The sequence below is a fragment of the Sander vitreus genome, chromosome 14 (genome assembly GCF_031162955.1).
Source record: "Sander vitreus isolate 19-12246 chromosome 14, sanVit1, whole genome shotgun sequence".
Classification (NCBI taxonomy): Eukaryota; Metazoa; Chordata; class Actinopteri; order Perciformes; family Percidae; genus Sander; species Sander vitreus.
Window position 1 is genome coordinate 24,703,560 of NC_135868.1, and position 20,782 is coordinate 24,724,341.

A 20,782-nucleotide genomic window follows, 5' to 3' on the forward strand; every position below is an offset into this window, starting at 1 on the left:
TTGCGTGTGTGTGCATGAAGTAAAGGAAAAGCAATTGTTTGAAGAAGAGAAAACAAGGTTTTTGTGCAAAACATACTGTTGTATAACTTACTCTGGCACATTAGAAGGTTTATGAACTTATTATATAATTAAATATATCATTTTTACAGAAATATATTATAGGCCTACATTTCTTTTTAACGAATGGATAAAAACATGTGGTGGATATATAAAGACCGAAGAAATTACGCCCACAGAAACAAAATGATTCTCCAAAAATAATAATACAATAAATAATAAAACAAAGTCAAGATATCACACCTCCGTACAATTCCTCCAAAAGAAAAAAATAAGGACACAGAGCTAAAACAAGAAAAAAGAAGTAAGGAAGACACTAAATCTAAGAAAAGAACATTCTGACCCTGCAAAAAGAAAAGAAAAAGGTAGGAGGAGAGACCCATTAATGCAGTGGTTCCCAAGCTTTTTTCCTTGGCGCCCCCCCTACTTACGTCTAAGAAAAGCTTCTTTTTTTTTACCTCAACCTCAAACCAGATAAAGACTTGTGCACCCCCTGTGATCTTTGCCGCCCCCCTGAGGGGTCCCCGGACCCCAGGTTGGGAACCACTGCATTAATGAATACAAATGCGTTAAAATAATAAAGAACATTCTGCCAATGGTTTTGCTTTAATAAGTATGCACCTACAGCAAGGCTCTAATATTAGAACAATGAGCGTGAGTGCATACTTGTTGCTCCAAAGACAAAATATTAAGAGTCTGATAATCAATCTGCAGTAATATATCGTTTCTCTTCTTTTTACTGGACCTTTTCTTAAAGGCATACTATGTAACTTTTCCCTCTTCGGTCCCCCTACAGGTTGTCTCATTGGAACTACAGCTCGCATGGCTGTAGTTCCAATGAGACAACCTGTAGGGGGACCGAAGAGGGAAAAGTTACATAGTATGCCTTTAAGGTATCAAATATTTAGAAAGGCTGATAATCAGTCCAGTAATATAGTGTTTTTTAGTTACTTTTACTAATTACTTTATTTAAGGTGCTCTAAGCGAAGTTGGGTGACGTTACTTCTTGTTGACATTCAAAGTATTGTCAAATAAAACTAGGCTAGCTCGCCCTTCCCTCCTCATCCCGTCCCCTCCTCCTCCCTTCCGTGCTTTCTTGCACTAACCCCCACCTCCAAAATCCTTCTAGTCGGTTATTGGCTGGAACTCTGTTTGTTACGTTTGGTGGTGCAGGTTGGCGCAGTTTGTTTTTGTTGCCGTTTGTGGAGCCTGGGCTGTCTACAGAGACCTCGTTTTTTTTACAGTGTGTTCAGGGGACAGGCAGCTAGCGGAGAGTGAGGAGATGTTTGCTGTATGTGACAAAAAATGTTGTAGCCTAAAAAACGCATGACATCGCACCTTTAAAGTCCCACTGAGGTTGGAATCCTCTTTTGCAATGGAGACCTGACCAAGACGTTATAATAGACAAAACAATATAATACCAGACAAAAAAACAACAAAAACAAGAAAAGGCTAAAAGTTGGCAAATTACTGATACATTTGAGGATGGAATTTATTGGGCATAGTTTACATTAGTCTCAAATTCTTCAATTTAAATCCCTTTTGAAGACTATCCCAATTTGCTGAAGCAGAAAACATGGTTTCTTTCCCATCTCTGTATATTATGGACAGACAGCAGATATATGTTATGCGATAATAAATACATGATGGGAGTTTGCCCAGAACAGCTTTATAAATAACAATATACCAATGACTCAATCAACGTGTGGACGGAGATGGCCTGCCAACTCCGGAATACAAAGCACAGTAGCGTGTTTCAAATTTGGTTGCAAATCTAAACGTGCCATGATAAATTGAGTCCAACATGTGGAGACAGTTTGATGAGGAGCAGCAAACAAATATTTGCTATGTAAAGACATAGTGGAGTAATGGCGTCCTGAGCAGAGAATGAAGTCACACTCCCTCTCTGTGTGTGTGTTGTAATCCGAGCTTCTCCGGCCACACGTGCATGTAAGTGCATGTGGCTGTGAAAAACAGCAAACAAAGTATTTTACGCATTGGAGAGCAGTCTCTGAGAGCCGTGTGGAGGCAATCCCAGTGTTTCTTTTTCCGTATTGCGAGAACAGCCCCTTTAAAAAAAATAGAACCGTTTTCATTGATAGAATAAAAGCACATGATTAAAGTAGACCTCCAGGTTTACTGTACTCCAGTGGCAGTTTCTCTCATCCTTCAGGATGAACATTAACCAAGAGTTGTGCTCCGGCCCAGATGACCAGGTCAGCAGGGTTTAACAGCTCATCCCGGCCAGTGGCCGCTATCCAGGCAGGGTCATTGATGAATGCTCCAGTGGAGCCAGAGGATGTGCCTTGAAAGGTTGAGGTGTGCTGCAGTAAGTCTAAAAATAACCTGCCAGCCTCTGATATCCCCCCCAAGCCATCTGCCCCTTTTTGAAATTATCCCTTTAACAAAACTCATTTGATATCTGTTGTCTTTTCCTTCAACAGACTCCATCTGCGTTGACAAAAAGAAGCCAGGAACATGTTTGGATATTCTCCAACTCACTTGAGGCAACATTTACCAGTTATTTATCAGTTTGGACCAGGAGCCCTATACATCTTGAACTGTAGAGTGTATACTAATTTCGGACTGCTCTGTAGCAACATATGCAGTCTAATAGCTAGTAAATTGGTGAAGGCAATATAAACCAACTATAAAAATGCAGATTAAACTCCTCTAATTGCAGAATCTGAGAAATCGCTGTCCATCTGTGCCTCTCTTTGAAATCCAACACTGACTGTGTTGTTTAATTATTTCACGGTAAGCAGGACATATTTAAGAAGCTTCACACCAAACAAGCAGAGCTGCCCGGGTGCTATATTTTCAATCAGCATTGAGCAGCGGCCTGTGGCAGAAATATTGGGGGATTATGTATCAGCAACAGGTTATAAGCTCGCTGGACTAATATTAGGTCATCTCCACACAGGACACCTAATGGAGCTGAGCTGCTTCCAGCCAGAGGGAACACACTTACTTAATTTCCACCAACTGCGGAACAGCTGCAGATCAGCTCCGGAACGACTGCGGATTCGCTCCGGAACGGCGGCGGAGTCAATAGGTTTCCATTAAAGTCAATGTGTGTATTTCCACTGACTGCGGAACGGCTGCGTTCCGACTCCGTCCCAGATACGCAGAGCTTCTATTTTTGCCGGACAGCTCTGCAGCAATTCAGCACACGGCAGATAGTGAGGGACAGGAAGTCGAGCACAGAACAAAAATAAAAACATCTGGTTAATTTTCAAAATAAAATACACCGTGCTCGCAGCGGATCATATTTCCCTGCACTACACCTTGAAAATGTCATAATGGGCGGAGACAGGCTTGAAGTCGGAATGGAAACAAACTGTTATTGGTTTTGTGGTTCTGTTTATAGAAACTACATCCCGTTATATCGCACGATCATACGTGAATTCGCGAGATCTTGTGGGTCCTAGTGACTTCAGCTGTCAGTCATGGACGCAGCCGTTCCGCAACAAATACAAACCTGGTGGGTACTGAAGGACGGCGGAGCACGGAGCCAACACGCAGTGGAGCCGTTCTGCAGTTGGTGGAAATCTGCCATCAGCGCTGCTCTGTGAGCGTCATGACCATGGGAACAGAAGCATTACTCATCCAAACATTCAACATCGCTTTCATTCCCCATTGCCGCCCACGTGACTTATGTTTACTCAAATAATACTTGTCTCTCTCCCTTTTTTATCTTCCATTCTACCTCTCTATTTTCTCTCTTTAGGAGCAGGAGTGTTCTCTGCTGGCTCACTGGATCGTGGTGCCCAAGGTTATCGTTGTTTAGCATCCCAGGCTGTTAGAAGCAGGCAGAATTCAGTGAGGAGGCAGGGATTAAGATGCTTACACACACTCATTGTTACACGTCACACTAAGGCAAGTGGGAATGAGAGTGCACTCTGTGGTGCTCTAAAAGGGAATCACAATAGATCTGAAGAGACTCTTATATAAGTGACAATAGGAAAATAATGAATGAATACAAAGTTAGGCTCACACAGTGATCAAATCTGGGTGAAGTGTCTGAATCTCTCTCAACCAACAGCCAACAGCAACAGATTTCTTCTCTATGTTTGTGCTAATAGATGCCTACAGTAGTTTGCTTTGTCTGCGTTCAAACAGGGAGTCTTCCCCCCAGGTTTGGCACAAAACATGAAACGCATCACAAACAACAAATACACAGACAGTAACAAAGGACATGGAGGTGGTGGTGTCAGCATGCTTCAAACAAAGTGCTTGTTGGATCATCAAACAGCTTCTGAAACCTAGGGTTGGGTATCGTTTGGGTTTTTTCAGATACTGGTGCTAAAACGATACTCAACGCTGCCGGTGCCTAAAAAGACAACAACATTGAATGCACCATGAGCTGAGCAATTGAACGCACCATTAAGTCCAGTTTTCTTTCTCCAACAACTCTGACTATGTCTCTCTAAGTGTAGCCAAGCTACCCAACCCTATTGAAACCCACCCCCATACGTACATACTATGTATACTACGTACTGCGTTTTACATACAGGGTTGTACATACTGCATCGTACGTCATACATACCATGTTGTACATACTGCGTTGTACATACTGCATCGTACATACTGCATCGTACGTCCTACATACTGCATCGTCCTACATACTGTGCTGTCGATACAACAGCAGGAGTCATCCATTCTGTTCTGGCCACATTCATCCCCTACCATCAGCTTGTCACAACAGACTTCAAGGTTTCACAAGTTGTAGAGTGGTGTGTCCTTAAATAAATTACAACTTCCTGTTATAGTAGCTTGAATGTGTCTGGTTGTTCTCGTATGCCTACATAAAATGTCATGGCAATCCATCCAATCATTGAGATAATTCAGACTGGACCATAGTGATAAAACCAAATGGCCGACAAACATAGAGCCCTGCTGGTTAGCGTGGCTAAAAAGAGACAACAGACACTTAAAGATTCATACAGTAGAGATCTATTACGACGTGGCGCTAACTTAAATTTGAGTCTCCACCAGAATCCAACCGTACATTAACTGTTTCTTGCTTTTTACACTACAGCCTGCAAATTGTAGTGAAACTGTTGCAGCTGCAAGCACCAATAATCATACCATGTTCAACAACATTCAAAGATCATGCACCTTGCTCATTCTAATGTTGTATTCAAACACTAAATTAACTTTTGATTCATGTCTACATGCTTTATACTGTACATGCAGCCACATAACTTTGCGTATCATGCTGTTAAATAAGTAGGTATGTGAAATCAAGGGGAAAACACGTCTATATTTCCATTTGACTTTCTGTCTTTGAATGTCTTGAGGATCAGATTTGATCTACATATAGATAAAATGTTCTGTATTTTCCTCCACCTAAGAGTGAAGAAAGATTGTGGAGAGAAGAAGAGGATGATGTACTGCAGCATGTTGCAGGCACATAGTTCACACTTAAGCAAACATAGCCACCTGGAAATTACCTCAAGCATGTTGTTTCCACTGAACTGTGAGTGTGGCTGATCAGGAAAGAAATAACACTGTAGGCCTAGCACCTTTGCTGTACAGCAACTTCTCAAAATAGAACAAATCAATAGTGTGGGAGAGCACTAGTGTGGTGGCTGGGTGCCATTACACTTTAATTGCCCCATACTGAGATGGCAGTCCTGGCTTGGGGCTTCCCGCAGTCATATAATTCTTCAATCTGCCTCATTTTCCAAACTATACCTTCATTTTCAATATTCTTTTCAGAGCTGATGAATGCTTATTCTATCTGCATTATCACCTCTGCAGTAAATGTGTCATTCTTCTGGCAAAAAAGCCATACGTGTGTTAAAAATCCATCTGTGGATGAGGTTGTTCCATTAATTCCTGAACTCAAACTCACATCTTCACTTGAACATAATTTGCATGAGCTGATTAAATTGACCTGTATTCAATAGTACCTTCAGTAAATGAGATGACTTGGATTTGAACTTAAGGCAGGTTATTTCGTCCTGCACTTGTGTATTTAAATTGGGGGTTGACTGTTTTGTCTCACAGTTTCGATAGCACTTCAAACCTCATTTCTTCATTTTGACATGATGACCTTACATCAGCTTAGACACTTTGTTACTACTGGACACATTCACAGTATTCTGGCTCATGAACAGAATGGGCCTCAATCACCAACCGTTCTTACGAAGAAATGTGTTCTTAAACCCCACTTATGCACGTTTTACGTTTTTTAAGATTCTGACATTCACTAATGTTTTCTTATCTTGGATTTGTTCTTAGCTAAGAACAAAGAAAACACAAAGAAACACTAACACTGCAATTTACATCAGCAATTAAACTGCTTAAATCCTGCATTACTTGGTGATTGATCACGCTATTTATAGGACCAAAATGGAGTGGTTTTTACTTTGTTACATTTTGCAGTAATTATCTATACTTTCTACTCCACTACATTTCTACAACGTTCAGTTACATTTTCTGATCAGTTTTTCCTCCTGACAAAACGTCTTCCTCACCGTCACACGTTTGTCTCACCAGTGAAGTTTGGTTCCAACCCAATCCAACTTTATTTGACTTTAAAACAACCAAAGTTGACCAAAGTGCTGTACAGAAGAATAAATAAGACATACATAAAAAACATAACATTTTGATATGAATAAAAATAATAGCTGCGCAATGAAAAGCAATCAATCAAAATAATTAAAAGAAGTAAATTAAGTCAACATCTTACTAGGTGTCAAAGGCCACAGAGAAGAGATGGGTTTTAACACGGGATTTAAAAACAGACAAAGAAGAGGACTGTTTCACGTGCAGTGGCAGATCATTCCATAATTTAGGAGCTGACACAGCAAAGGCACGGTCTCCTCTGAGCTTCCGCTTAGTTTTAGGCACACTCAGGAGCAGCTGATCTTCTGACCTGAGAGAGCGAGTGGGTATATAAGGGCGTAGACGCTCCGAGAGGTAGGGCGGGGCAAGACCATTTAGGGCTTTAAAAGCAAATAAAAGAATTTTAAAATGGATCCTAAATTGAATAGGCAACCAGTGGAGTGAGGCTAAGATGGGGGAAATGTGCTTGTGTTTACGTGTGCCAGTTAAAAGACGTGCAGCAGCATTCTGTACCATCTGGAGACGGCAATGGAGGACCCACTTACTCCCACATAAAGTGCATTACAGTAATCCAGCCGAGTGGTAAAGGCGTGGATTACTGTCTCAAATTGCTGTCTTGACAGTATTGGCTTTATTTTGGCCAGCTGCCTCAAGTGGAAGAAGCTTGACTTGACAATAGCCTTGATCTGACTGTTAAACTTTAGCTCCGGGTCCACTTTAACCTCTAGGTTTTTGACACTAGGTTTAATATAATGGGCCAAGGAACCCAGATTTACAGTGGGGGGGGTCCCCAGTGGTGCCACCAAAAACCATCACTTCTGTCTTTTCATCATTAAAATCTAAAAAGTTCAGAGCCATCCAGGCCTTTATGTCGTCGAGACACTTAAGTAGCAAACTGACAGAGCATGCATCTTTCTTTTTAAGAGGCACATAAATCTGACTGTCATCTGCATAACAGTGGAATGAGATGCCGTGCTTCCTAAGTATGGAACCAAGTCGGAGCAAATAGAGAGAGAAAAGGAGAGGGCCAATAACTGAGCCCTGTGAGACCCCACACGAGAGAGGAGCAGTGGAGGATACACAGTCACCAAGGTTGACACAGAAAGTTCGATCAGCAAAGTATGACCTGAACCACTCCAGTGCCCTTCCCCTGATGCCCACCCACTGCTTCAAACGTGAGATCAATAGTTCATGATCCACTGTGTCAAATGCAGCAGTTAAATCTAAAAGCACAAGGATAACACAGTCACCACAGTCTGATTAAAAACTCTTAAACTTAAAAGTGCTGATTCTGTGCTGTGCAGGGTTTTAGAACCGGATTGGAAAACTTCTAGAATATTTTGTTCTTCCAGAAAGGCCATTAATTGACTGTACACAATCTTCTCCAGGATTTTTGAAAGGAAAGGCAATTTGGAGATAGGCCTGAAATTTCCAAGGACTGCAGGATCTAGAGCAGGTTTTTTAATCAGAGGTTGTACTACTGCGTGTTGAAAATTTTCAGCGACCACACCTGAGGACAGACTGGTATTAATGACTGTAATAACAGATGGTCCTACACTGGGGAAAACCTCCTTAAATAGTCGAGGAGGGACTGCATCGTTTGGAGAACCTGAGGGCTTCAAATGACCAACAATGTCCTGTAAAAAGGAAAGAGTCACAGGCTCAAACTGAAGTGAGTCAATAGTGTTAAACAAAACACGAGGCTTGTGACAGTTTGATAGGATAATATCTGAGAAATGTTTTCTTTTAGCATCTTTCACAGTTTTCTGATAATGACGCCAGCAGTCCCTTAACATTTGAAAAGACACCTGCAGTTTGTCGTCCTTCCACTTGCGCTCAGCTCTACAGCACTCACGTCTGACAGCATGAGTCGTGTCATCTAGCCAGGGCTCAGATTTAGTTTTAGGCTGCCTGGATTTTAATGGAGCCATAGTGTCTAAAACAGTTTGGCAGGTGGAGTAAACTATGAGCTAAGCTCCTCTGTAGTGCACACAGATTCAGGAATGATGGAATTCTGACTGAAAGCAACCGAGAACTGAACAGCAGTGGAAGGGTTAATAATGCGACAGCGCTGAGTAGCAGCGCGAGGTTTAACTTTATTACAGGCAAGAGCAGCCTCAAATAATACAGGCATATGGTCAGAAAACACTGCGTCACATATCTCTAGATTAAAAATGGGCAGACCATATGATAAGACAAGATCAAGTGTGTGTCCGTCAATGAGGTTTAAAAAACCCTTTGCCATTGGCTTATCAGGACAACACACATGAACATTAAAATCCCCAACAATAAGAACACGGTCATATTTAGGCATGATTTCCGCCAGGAAATCAGAAAATCATTTAAAAAGTCCTTATTGTATTTGGGAGGCCGATATACCACAGCACACAACACTGTGTGAGAGCGACCAAGCTCGAATAAGCTCAGTTCAAAGCTGGTGAAAGATGATGACAGCAATAGCTGCTTACATTTATAATGACTCTTATAGACAGTCGCTATTCCTCCTCCTCGGTCCGATGTCCGCGGGGAGTTAAAGTAGCAGCAATCATTGGGTAAAAGTTCAGTGAAAGCGCTAGACTCACCAACACTCAGCCATGTCTCAGTCACACAGAGGAAATCCAATCCTTTGGACGTGAAGAAGTCCTTTAAGACAAAAGTCTTGTTTACTAGTGATCTAGCATTCACCAGGCCAATCCTGGCAGGAACCGGCGGGATAGTAATTACTTTTGATACTAAGTAATATTATTCATAGGTGTGATTGGCAAAGGACAAAAAAGCAGGAAAATATACGCCACACCCATGACACAGCGACAGCACCCCCCATTTTTTTTCAAATGCTATAAAATTGAATGAAACATCTAAAATTCAATGAAAGTAATCATTAATATTACTTGCATAGACCGTTGTATGCAGGGGTTAAATTGGGATTTGTTATGCGGGTGGGCTCTCCCTAGGGGGGTCCGGGGGTATGGGTACCCCCAGGAACATTTTTTGAAAAATAAACCATTAAATGGCACTTTCTGGAGAGTTTTGTGCAAAAAAATGGAGAAATTGAGTCTTACATGATATGTGCAAAACTGCAAGGTTAAGAGCCTGTACTTTGCATTGTTGTAGTATCAACAGGTATTAGGGCATTTAGCATTTACATTACTGTTAATCAGTCATCACTTGATTACACATTGCATTACCTTGTTATAATATAAATAATGTGCCACATGAAGAGACAGTGCAGCATATGACAGTAGCAAAAGCTGAGAAGATTTGGGTCTGTGGTGACCAGGTCCACCTCACACAAACTTCCTTCTCCCATTCTCTCTCTTTACTACCACACACACAAACACTCACACACACACACACACACGGCACTGTAGCCACACCAGCCCACATTACCACGCCCATGCAGCCCCACCCACGGACACTTGCATTCACTAATTACATTTGTGTACAGATGGTGAAATAATATAAGCAGTACCTTATGTAACATTAAACATTTAATGTAACTGGCAAACAATGCTTTCTACTTTTTAAAGAGCACACGTTTATAATTTTTTTTAATTTATGCCGTTTGTATGCTGTTACTGTCATTCTCTACAGTATGTAGTATGTATGTTGTCACTGTCTGTTCGATTGTTGACACTGTACATATTGTCTGTCTGGTTCTCCATCTTTTCATCCGTTTTAACTCTAACTCTGCAATTTAAATGTTTTTTATGGCTGCCTGTGATTATACTTTATAGGACATTTTGAGGGTAAAAGACTTCAATTCCTGCATTCTGATACATTTTTAGGCACCAATGTATGGTAAAAATGTCAATATTTATTGCAAGGAAATCACAAAATGATGGTGGCAGGTAACAATTCAAAACACAAAATATAATGGCATATTATTATATTCAGTAGTCCAGTAAGGGGGCTTTCACATCCAGGACATGGGCCGGATACGACAACACCTGACCCTAAAGTCCAGTTGTTTAATTAGCATGAACAGGGCTTTATGGTCAATCAGTGATGTTGAATATAGCCTACAGTGTAACGGACCACCATAGTTCATACATACATGTGAACCGCGGATTAATTGCAGAGTTTAACCTACATAGTGTAAAACTAAACACTACGTTAATGGGGCACAGCAGAAAGACAGAGCAGATTCAGGGTTCAGGGTTTTCATGTGTACTCCTATAGGCCTACACTTAGCATCAGGCGTTAAAACCAACTGTACCAAATTAGACTACTATTTAACGCGATAACGAGACGTTTTTAACCGGTAATGAAACTGTCTCAATTTAATACTGATGCCGTCAGACGGCCGCACGGACAGACAGCAGTCAGAGTTCCGGCAGAGCTCTGCGCCTGTCAGCAGTGGCTTCTCACTGTGCAGCCAGCCCCCCAGACAGGATGATCACCGGGAGAGTCCGGTACAGCCTGAACCCTGCAAACAGAGATCCCGTTTGAAGGTGACGTGCTTGATTTTGACTGAACGTCCCAATTTAAGTAACCTCTGAGTGGGTCGTAGTAAATTAAGTACCCTAAGTTTAAGATTAGGTGTTGGTCATTCTCAACACCTTTCTACCCCCCTCCCCCACTTATCAACTCTGGACTCTGTGCTGCTGCCAGCCTGTGTAATGTACGTTACTCACCATCGATCAACTGTTAGCTTCAGCAGGCTAACGTTAGCTGTCAACCTCCCCAGCCTGTCTGCCACAACTGCCGGACTCTTTCAAATACATGTACTCCCTGTCTCCGCCGATCACTTGGTAGCGTTGGTCAGCTGTCGGCTTACGCCAGCTAGCTTCTGTTAGCTTCCACTGACTGACGGCTATGTCATCTGCTACGTCGCTTCAGCTTGCATTGGCAATATAAAATAAAAATTGTCGTTGTCGGCTTCAGCTAAGAAGATACTTCGCCCCCACACGTCCAAAATTCTTATTCAGATAACCTTCCGCAACGATTGCAGGCTCTTTGGTGGAGCTCTGCTTTGAATGAAGTTACATCGTGACAAATTAATGGACCACTTGCAGGTCATTCTGAGGTGAACATGAATGTATTTATCAAATTGCATGGCAATTCATCCAATAGCTGTTGAGACATTTCAGGCTGGAACAACCGACCGACTGACAGTGCTGGCCATAGAGCCATATGCTGGCTTGGCTGAAAGAGTGGCAAAACCATGGCTCATATAGTAGGAAGTGAAGGCATTCCTCTATGCAGCTACACTTCGAAACTGAAGCCAGTGCATATTTTTACATAAAAATCTACCCTTCAGCGGCTTTAATTTTGTGGATTTATTGTTCCAGGAGTGCTATTGCCTTTTGAATTCTTATTCCCTCTCTGCATGTCTCCCCAGCAAACATACTTACACATCAGCAGAATGTAAGCTATGGGTTTTGGCAATCCGTCTTATCTGCTTCCCTTCCCACACATTCACCTGTAACCAAACAGCACTGTAGTGATCTAATTTTTCTATTTTCCAAATGTAATTTACAGGCACTTGGCCTCAGTTAGACAAACTCTTAATTGCTTCCTTCTGTTTGGGATTAATGTCAGAAAACTTAGAATTAATTGCGGCTAATCAAGAACACAGCTAATAGATGTGCTCGCCTGCTTGAGGGGCAACAATTGCTTAACTGCAATAAATAGGAGAAGACATAGGCCAAATAGTAGCTCTCCTTACAACAGAGGTTGCTTACATGATAAATAGATACAATAGATACAATGTATTTGACCTTACCTACACTCTAAAAACTCCTGGGTTAAAAAGGGACCAACTAATTTCTGGGTTAATTCAACCCAGATAATTGGGTTATTCATTTTGACCCAACTTCTGGGTTAAGTACCTGACCCAAATGTTGGGTTAAAATAACCCAACATTGTAGTTAATATAACCCAACTTCTGGGTCAAAAGAACAACCCAATTTTCTGGGTTGAAATAACCCAGAAATTAGTTGGTCCCTTTTTAACCCAGGAGTTGGGTCAAAAATAACCTAACTTGGGTTACTATGCCAGTATGCCTTATTTCAGAAAATAAAACTTATCTAATCTAATCTATATAAAAAAAACACACACTTCCCAGTGGGCATTTGATGTCAATTTAACATCAATACGACATCAAACATTGACGTCAAAATTACATCACGAAATAGGTCAAAAATGAAAGTCATATTGATGTCAATTTGATGTCAAGACTTTGACCTCTGCTGATGTCATTTTGATGTCATGCTTTTTTGGCATTTGATGTCAATTCAACATTTATTTGGTGTCAAGATATCATGATGCTGATGTCATTTTGATGCTATTTTGATATCAAGCTTCAACGTAAATTCAACATAAATGTGACATCGAACATTGATTGTCAAAATTACATCAAAATTTATTGACATATTTTCATATAATTTTAATGTCAAGCATCACTCAATTTCAACCTAAATGTACAATAACTGACAACATACACATACATATATGTGCAAATTATTTAATTTATGTAAAACTTACAGACATTAGAACATACATCATGTATTGAAGTGGTGCAGTGGTTTCAAAATGTATCAACACACAAAATTCCAATTCCTTTAGGGCATGGCTAATTTTTTAGTGCATTACTGTATTTGATTAATATCACTCTGCATCTTGTCAAAATGCTATAAAATGCCCCCCTCCACTCCCTCCGTGGCTGTGTACCTTTTAGTCTGGGTTAGACAAGGATGGCAATATCCTGACCCGTCATACATGGTCCTTAAAATGTTGGTAAGAACCCATGGTAATGGAATATCCATGTTGTTTTATTCATAATACGTTTGGTAGATGTACTGTATAATCCAGCTCATACAAAAGCAAAGAATTAAAAACAAAACCTATTTTCCGGTGATTCCTGTGTGCCTGAAGACGTTTCCCTCCACACAAGTTAAGTTGACACACACTGGCGTGTTCACGAGACTTCTCTGGCCTTCTGTGGTGTCTGTTGAGGAAACACAAACACAAAACACAGAGTGAGGTCTGGTGTAAAAGACATAAAATGGACTGAGTCTTTAAAGTACATATCTTAGTTTTACTTACATTTTGCAGCCTCGCCATAAACTCCCTCTCCTCCTCTATGTCCTGAAGTTCCTCCTCCAGTCCCGAGGTCCCTGACTCCTGGTAGGGGACAGGGGTTTTGTCCTCGGAACTGGAGGAGGACTCAGGCTTGCGGGACCTCTTCCTGGTGGTGGAGGAGGAGGCTTCTGGTGACTCCGGTGATGGCACGGTGTGGGTGAGGGCCTAGTGGAAATGTATCCTCATCCTCTTTGACTGGGCCACGTTCAGGCTGAGGGCGTAGAAGCTGTCAGCGGTGGCCATGTTGTGGCACAAAAGGTGGCCACCATCATCCGCTGCTCGACAGAAGGTTGTTCTTGACCTTAAAACAGTAGAAGAAAAAAAAGATTGCTACTGTTAATTAAGCCAGCAGAGTTTTAATGAAATCCAGCATGAACGGATAAGTGACTGATGAGAACTTACATGAGCAGACACAGCAGTCCTTAGGTCAGTGAAGTTGGGGGACCTTTTAAGGCCCATCTCCGCCCACGCTACCTGCAGGTTGTGCAAGAAGTTTAAGCATGGGCCCTTCCCAGCCGTGAAAAAAAAACAGCTGGTTCGGTGGCTTGCTGGCCGCCTGCAGCTACCTCTCCAGTCAGCGAAACTTGTCAGTCTCCAAGAACGTTTGGGCCACCCCAAAAGACTTGTTAGTCTTGTGTTCCCTGATCTGCAATACACAGAAAACGGACAGACTCTTTCAGAGGAAACATTAACAAAAACAAAACGGTGACAGTTGCCGGTGAAAAAAGATTTTGCCGCCCATTTTTACACTTCTACATTAAAATATCCAATAATAATAATAATGTCCGTACATTTCTAACGGTCGGTGGATTAGCTATCGTTAGTAACGTTTTATTCACAAACATCTCCTTAAACCAAGCTAAATCAATGTTAGCTACGTTTTATCGTGCTAACATTTGTCGTAGCATTAACCTAGCTAGCTAGCCAGCCAATGTAGCATACAATGACTCAGATACATCTTAATAAAAAAAAAAGATAACTTATTAGATAACGTAAATTTGAATGTTCAAACAGACATAGATAGATAGATAACAACGATAAAACCTTTGAAATGTCTCCATTAACGACTTTGAAATAACGTTAATTAAGTTAAATGTCAGTTACTTTTCATAAGCTAGCTAGCTAAGTTACATTAGCTAATGGAACGTTAGAGAGTTTATTCTAGAAGCACTGTTTAAACAAGCACATTTTCTGCAACAAACTACCAGTAAAATGAAAATGCTTACCTCGCCTCCCTGCCCCAGGAACCAAAGTGTAGTTTAGAGGAGAAAATAAGCTGGTCCGATGTCAAGACCACTCACCGACAGACGATGTGGGGGTGACTGGGTTACGCCAGTTGAAGAGGTGCACTTGTTTTTTATTCCTGTGTGAAGATCCAGCGGGCGGGGTGCCAGATAGAGCGCACTCCTTAATGTGTTTCTGTCTCCGCCCGCCATAGTCCTTTGCTGGTATCTATTTGCAATGCATATCGTGTTGGATTTATATTTTATAACATTACTTGAATAAAACAGACCTAAATCAACAGGCTATTATAAAATCGTAAGAATGTTTTTAAACTAAACTAAATTTATACACATATGATATGATCTGATGTAATGATTTTATACGTCTTTTATGTCACGTTTTTTACTCTTTCCATACCATGTCATGACTCATGAGTGTGTGTCTGTGTGTGTGCAAAAATAGATTACATATACATATATATATATATACATATATATATACACATATATATATATATATATATACACATATATATATATAGAGAGAGAGAGAGAGAGAGAGAGAGAGAGAGAGAGAGAGAGAGCCAACCCTATAACCCAGAACATGGGTTACTCTTTGAAAAATAACCCAGAAACCCAAACAACCCAGGAATTGGGTCAAAATATTAGCCCTATAACCCAGAAAATGGTTACTCTCTGAAAAAATAACCCATAATTTTAACCCAACACAAATAACCCAGAAACTGGGTTGAAGAAATAACCCAGGAGTTTTTAGTGTGTATAATACGTTCCCATATTTTTGCTGAATCTTAAAAAAGGTTATAAAAACAAATGCAAAGTTGCTAAGGAAAAGTTACAACTAAAACACTGTGAGTAAGAGACTTGGTGTAATTTCATACTCCCATATTCCCATGGAGGCTTGCAGCACAGTCAGCCACGACCTCATGGAGCGATTCTGAAGCTACTGGTCCGTGTCTGAGCAGAGTTAGACGGGAGATGAGTGTTCAACAGGCCTGCGTACTGAGCATTTAAAGGCAAATCTCTGTTAATCACATATGGATGGAAAATAATTAGGGCTATCTTCCCCTGGCAGACATCTATAGCCTGGGTGTTAAGGCTGGAAAAAACAGCTGCTGCAATAAATCTCATCTGATAATCCAGTATGAGGATCTGAACACAGCCAGAACAGCTATTCTCACAGTGACCACATAGAAAGACGGACTATATCATTTTATATATATATATCTCATGTGCAAAAAAAAGGGGATGATCCCCTCTCTGATTACCGTATTTGACCTATATACAGAAAAAACAAACTCTATCCAAGGTGGTTTTCGGAGTGCTATGAAACAAGGTGACTGGGAGTAGGGCCACAAACAAAAATGTAATTACAGAGTTGTGCTTTTATTGACTCGGGTCACTGTCACAGTCCATGAAGTCAGTCATCTGTGTATTGTCAATAGAGCCACTCCAGAAAGTGTCTGCTGTTAAATGAATGACTAAGATAAAGGATTTGTTTGGAGTTTCGCGAGATAGTCGTCACTGTTCATAGAAACTGAATACAATGTCCGAATCCTCGTTCATGTACAGAGAACCTTTACAGGAATAGTTCTGATATTTTGGTAATTACAATAATTCAATCTCTTGCAGAGAGTTAGAAAAAAAGATTGATAGTATTCATATATTTGTTTGTTTGATATAAGGCTACAGCTACCAGTTGGTTAGCTTAGCATAAAGACTGATAACAGGGGGAAACAGCTAGCCAGGCTCTGTCCAAAAGTAACATAATCTGCCCGAGCTTTATTATGAAACTCTAACTAGTTAACACATTATATCTTGATTCATCTGCATACAAAAGCTTAAGTGTTTACAATTTGTGGTTTTACGGGGTGAGGGAGGAGGGGCATTGGGGGTCTCTGTACCCGGCCCAGAAATAGTCCCGCGCATACCCCCTTGTAAGACCACAATTAGTTTTTACATTTCAGTTTTTGTGCTGGTAGGTGACATGTGAAAGCTTTGGACAGAGCCAGACTGGCTGTTAACCATCTTTATGCTAAGCTAAGCTAACTGGCTGCTTCTTCGATGTTAGTCATTAAGAATTTAAACTCTCAACAAGTCTGCAAATCTACTTCATCAGGATTGTGTGGTTCGATCACATTTGACTAACAGTGGCCTTACAACATGAGCAAACAACCCCACAAATTCATCACATTTTGATTCAAATGTTGCTAAATCCTGAATGGTGTACCAAAGTACGTGGCATTCCTTTTTCCACAACAGAGACTCACACGCATCAAATCAGTGTGACGACAAACACCGAAACAATAGTACAGACAGAAAGCAAAAAACAGTGTTTATGTAGAGTAGGACCATATTGGCCATTGTAAAAGCTGTATGAGGGAATGGGTTTTCAAACTCTTTAAATCCAACAGAAAATATGACAGCGGTGTCAAGCTTCCCATCTTACTCTGAGCAAGAAAGTGAATACCATTTTTTCAAAGATGTCTAATTATTGCTATAACATTTTTCCCAGTTTTTAAAAGCTATACATATTTATCCCAGTCATGTAAGGCTAATGACAATTCACTCTGGGATAAACATCTCTCCACGGAGAGCTTCAATCACTTTAGGGCTGAAACGATTCCTCGAATAACTCAAATAATTCGATTACAAAAAATCCTCGATGCAAAATGACTTGCCTCGAAGCTTCATTAAATCAATGTTACCAACGTATTGCTGACGGACGGTGTTTCCACACGGATCACTATTATTGTCGTACACCAGACGCTGCTAAGTCTGCGGGCAGCACATGCCAGAGCGTAAATAGTGAGGGGCTAAGAGAAGAGACAGGCTGGAGAAAACGACAGAAAGTGTCCAAAGTTTGGAATCAGTTCAAACGTAATTAAAACGAGAACTCTGTACAGTGTGTCTACTGAAAAACCAAACTAGCTTACCACAATAATAGCACGACGTCAATGCTTCAGCATCTCAACAGAAAACATTTCTCATCCATTCCACGAAGCGGACCCGACAAAAGTAAATCATGGAGTTGTATGGACGATGAAACTACACCAACCACACCAACTACCAAAGACAAGAAAATACGTGGCGGTGACCACGATTTGATCTAAAGAGCCGACGTGTTGACTATCAATTCGGAGAAACAGCTGATTGTTGCGCACCATTTTCTTTCTCTCTCTCTTCACGGGGAAATAGCTGATCAACGATCTACTAGCATAAATGTAACAGAGCTCAATCTATTTTAATTTATATATTATATATAAATTAAAATAGATTGAGTATAATTAATATTTACATGTAGGCCTATATACAGATCAGTCTCAGGATGAAACTTCTGAAAGTTAAGTTGCACAACTTAAGGTCATGTTTATGTATGTTTAATGTAGGCCTTAGTGTGAGGTTGTCATTTCAGAAAATGTTTTCTTTCAAAATTTTACAATGTAATATGGTACTTAAATGCACTTAATATGTTTAGTTTTTTGAGAGATGATATTGTAAGCAATGTAGGCAACAAAAATGTTGCTTTATCCGAAAATGTATCCAAACTATTGGTTATTATTGCTCTTCAATAAAACAAAAGTATTTCTTATCCGATTACTCGATTAATCGATGGAATAATCGGCAGAATACTCCATTACTAAAATAATCGATAGCTGCAGTCCTAAATCACTTCTTTTCTTTCCTCTCATGTTTTAAAGCACTTCTGAACATTGTTTTTACATATATACGGTAATGCTGTTCCCAGTGAAATCTGTGATTAAAACTCTGTGTACATCTGATTAAATTTGGATTACTTTTTTGTAGCAATTTCTTGAATGTATTATAATAATTAATTGGGTGCTATCTTGCTCATTGGTGTAGGCAAGGGCATAGGTTTTGTTCCAACATTGGTGGGGACACATTAATTGCGTGTGAGGGTTCTCCCCCAGAATGTTTTGAGCACTAAAACACTTCATTTCCTGCATTCTGGTGAATTTTTCAGCACCAATTTATGGTTGAAATGTATTTATTTACGAAAAAGAAAACACCGGTGACAATTTAAAATATAAAAACATAATGGAATATACCGGTAATGCACTAGGGCGCTCATGCATTTGGTATTGCTTTCAAATATTTATTCTCCTGTAGATCAACTTTTCTGATTTAATGTTTCTGCTGAGTCAACCCACATTTAGGCATAATTTAATCTTCCTCTTTTGTATCTTTTGTTTGGGGAAGTAGCCTCTTTAAATGTGCATGTGGCACCTGTTCACATCAAAGATACATTCATTCATTTCATTTATCTATAATCCCCTGGACTGTAATAGCTCAGATGTGTTTCGCCAAGATTTCTGCTCATGTTTAAAACGTTTTAAAACATAACTTATCCCTGAGATTTGGAGGAAAAAACACTCATATTTTGAGAAAGAAAGTTGTAATATTACGAGAATGAAGTTGTGATATAATAAAAGTCACAATATATCCAGAAAAATCCACCTGCCCTACAGTCTGCTGTGCATTAAGTCATTGCTCTGCTGATATGGTAGTATCCATGACACACTGAACCTGGGACTCTCTGCATGAGGCAAAGTTTAGGAAAGTGACGGTGCGCTGCTCTTCAACAGTGTGGAAAACCGACAACGGCTGCAATATGGGCATGGACCAGACACGACAAGTCTGCCGCAGCATGCCGCTGCAGAATGCGTCTATTATAATCAACTGTAGGTGCTACGCTGAGCACGGAAGCAGCACACACCCACTCAACTTTATTTTTACAGAGACAGTAGACACAGAGCTAGCGGTCAGAGGAATGATACCACACAGCAGTCCAAACCTTTTACAGGTCAAAATAACTGAAGCACACTGAGCAGCTCTTGCCTACTCCATGTCTGACAGTAAGGTCATGCGAATGAGTTTGCTTGAAAATTGCTGCCAATGTTTCTGCATGTTTTACCAAGTCAAATTTAAAGGGGTGATAGAATGATTATATAGGGTAGTTTACACTGTTCCTTAAGGTCTCCTAATAGGGTATGTAACATTGGTTGGGCTGAAAATTGCCCGAATGCTATTTTATTAGGCCCTTAACTACCCTGTGAATATGGCTCTATTTGGAACAAGAGCTTTTCTTCCAAATATGGTATGCTCATGAATATTTAGATGAGCTGCGCGCTGATTGGTTTGAGCGAACCACACAGAAACACATTGGAGACGAGACAGCAGGTCTCATATTTCAGACACTGCAAAGTTATACATTTATCGGGCTATTTTGTTATTAAATTCACTTCTGAGACTTTTTTAAGCAAGAAATCAACTATACAAAGCTCAAACATGGGCTGTTTTACAAAAATGTATGGCTAATTGCAAATTTGGTAAGACATGTCGGACTTTAGCTAGGAGCCCCACACAGTCTGACGAGAAAGCGGCAACCTCCATACCCAGTGAAAGTCACCGTTTCCCTGGGTACTGGACTACTGGAATACGGGTTTCGGGAGCTGGCTGGCTGCCAGCTGCCGGCATAATTAGAGTAGCTATATTTACAGTTTGAATTTCGTCACGCCACTTATATAACATCTACCCCAAAGTCTTGGCTAACTATGGTGTCCGATCCTATGTGTACAGATCGCGGCTAGTTGGCTTCATTTTCGACGTAATTAGAGTATATTTACAGTTTGAATTTCGTCACACCACTTATATAACATCTACCCCAAGGGCTTATAAAGCTAACAATGGTGTCCGATTTCAATTTAATGCATTTTTGTGAATTTCAGAGGAATTCTAAGAGGAGGCTAGCTAGCTCTCATTGATAGAACTCCATCCAGCCGCAGGCTTTATCAATGAGA

General features: G+C 40.5%; 1 protein-coding gene and 1 long non-coding RNA gene across 3 annotated transcripts in view; both read right to left on the reverse strand.

Annotated features, from left to right (window-relative positions):
• Positions 1-20,782, reverse strand: part of trappc9 (trafficking protein particle complex subunit 9) — a 283,244-nt gene that overhangs the window by 14,496 nt on the left and 247,966 nt on the right. The window lies entirely within an intron of this gene.
• Positions 13,161-14,736, reverse strand: LOC144529297 (uncharacterized). Its single transcript, XR_013502973.1, has 3 exons — positions 14,122-14,736; positions 13,684-14,020; positions 13,161-13,585 (listed from the first exon to the last, which is right to left on the reverse strand). It is a non-coding gene; the product is annotated as an uncharacterized LOC144529297 (long non-coding RNA).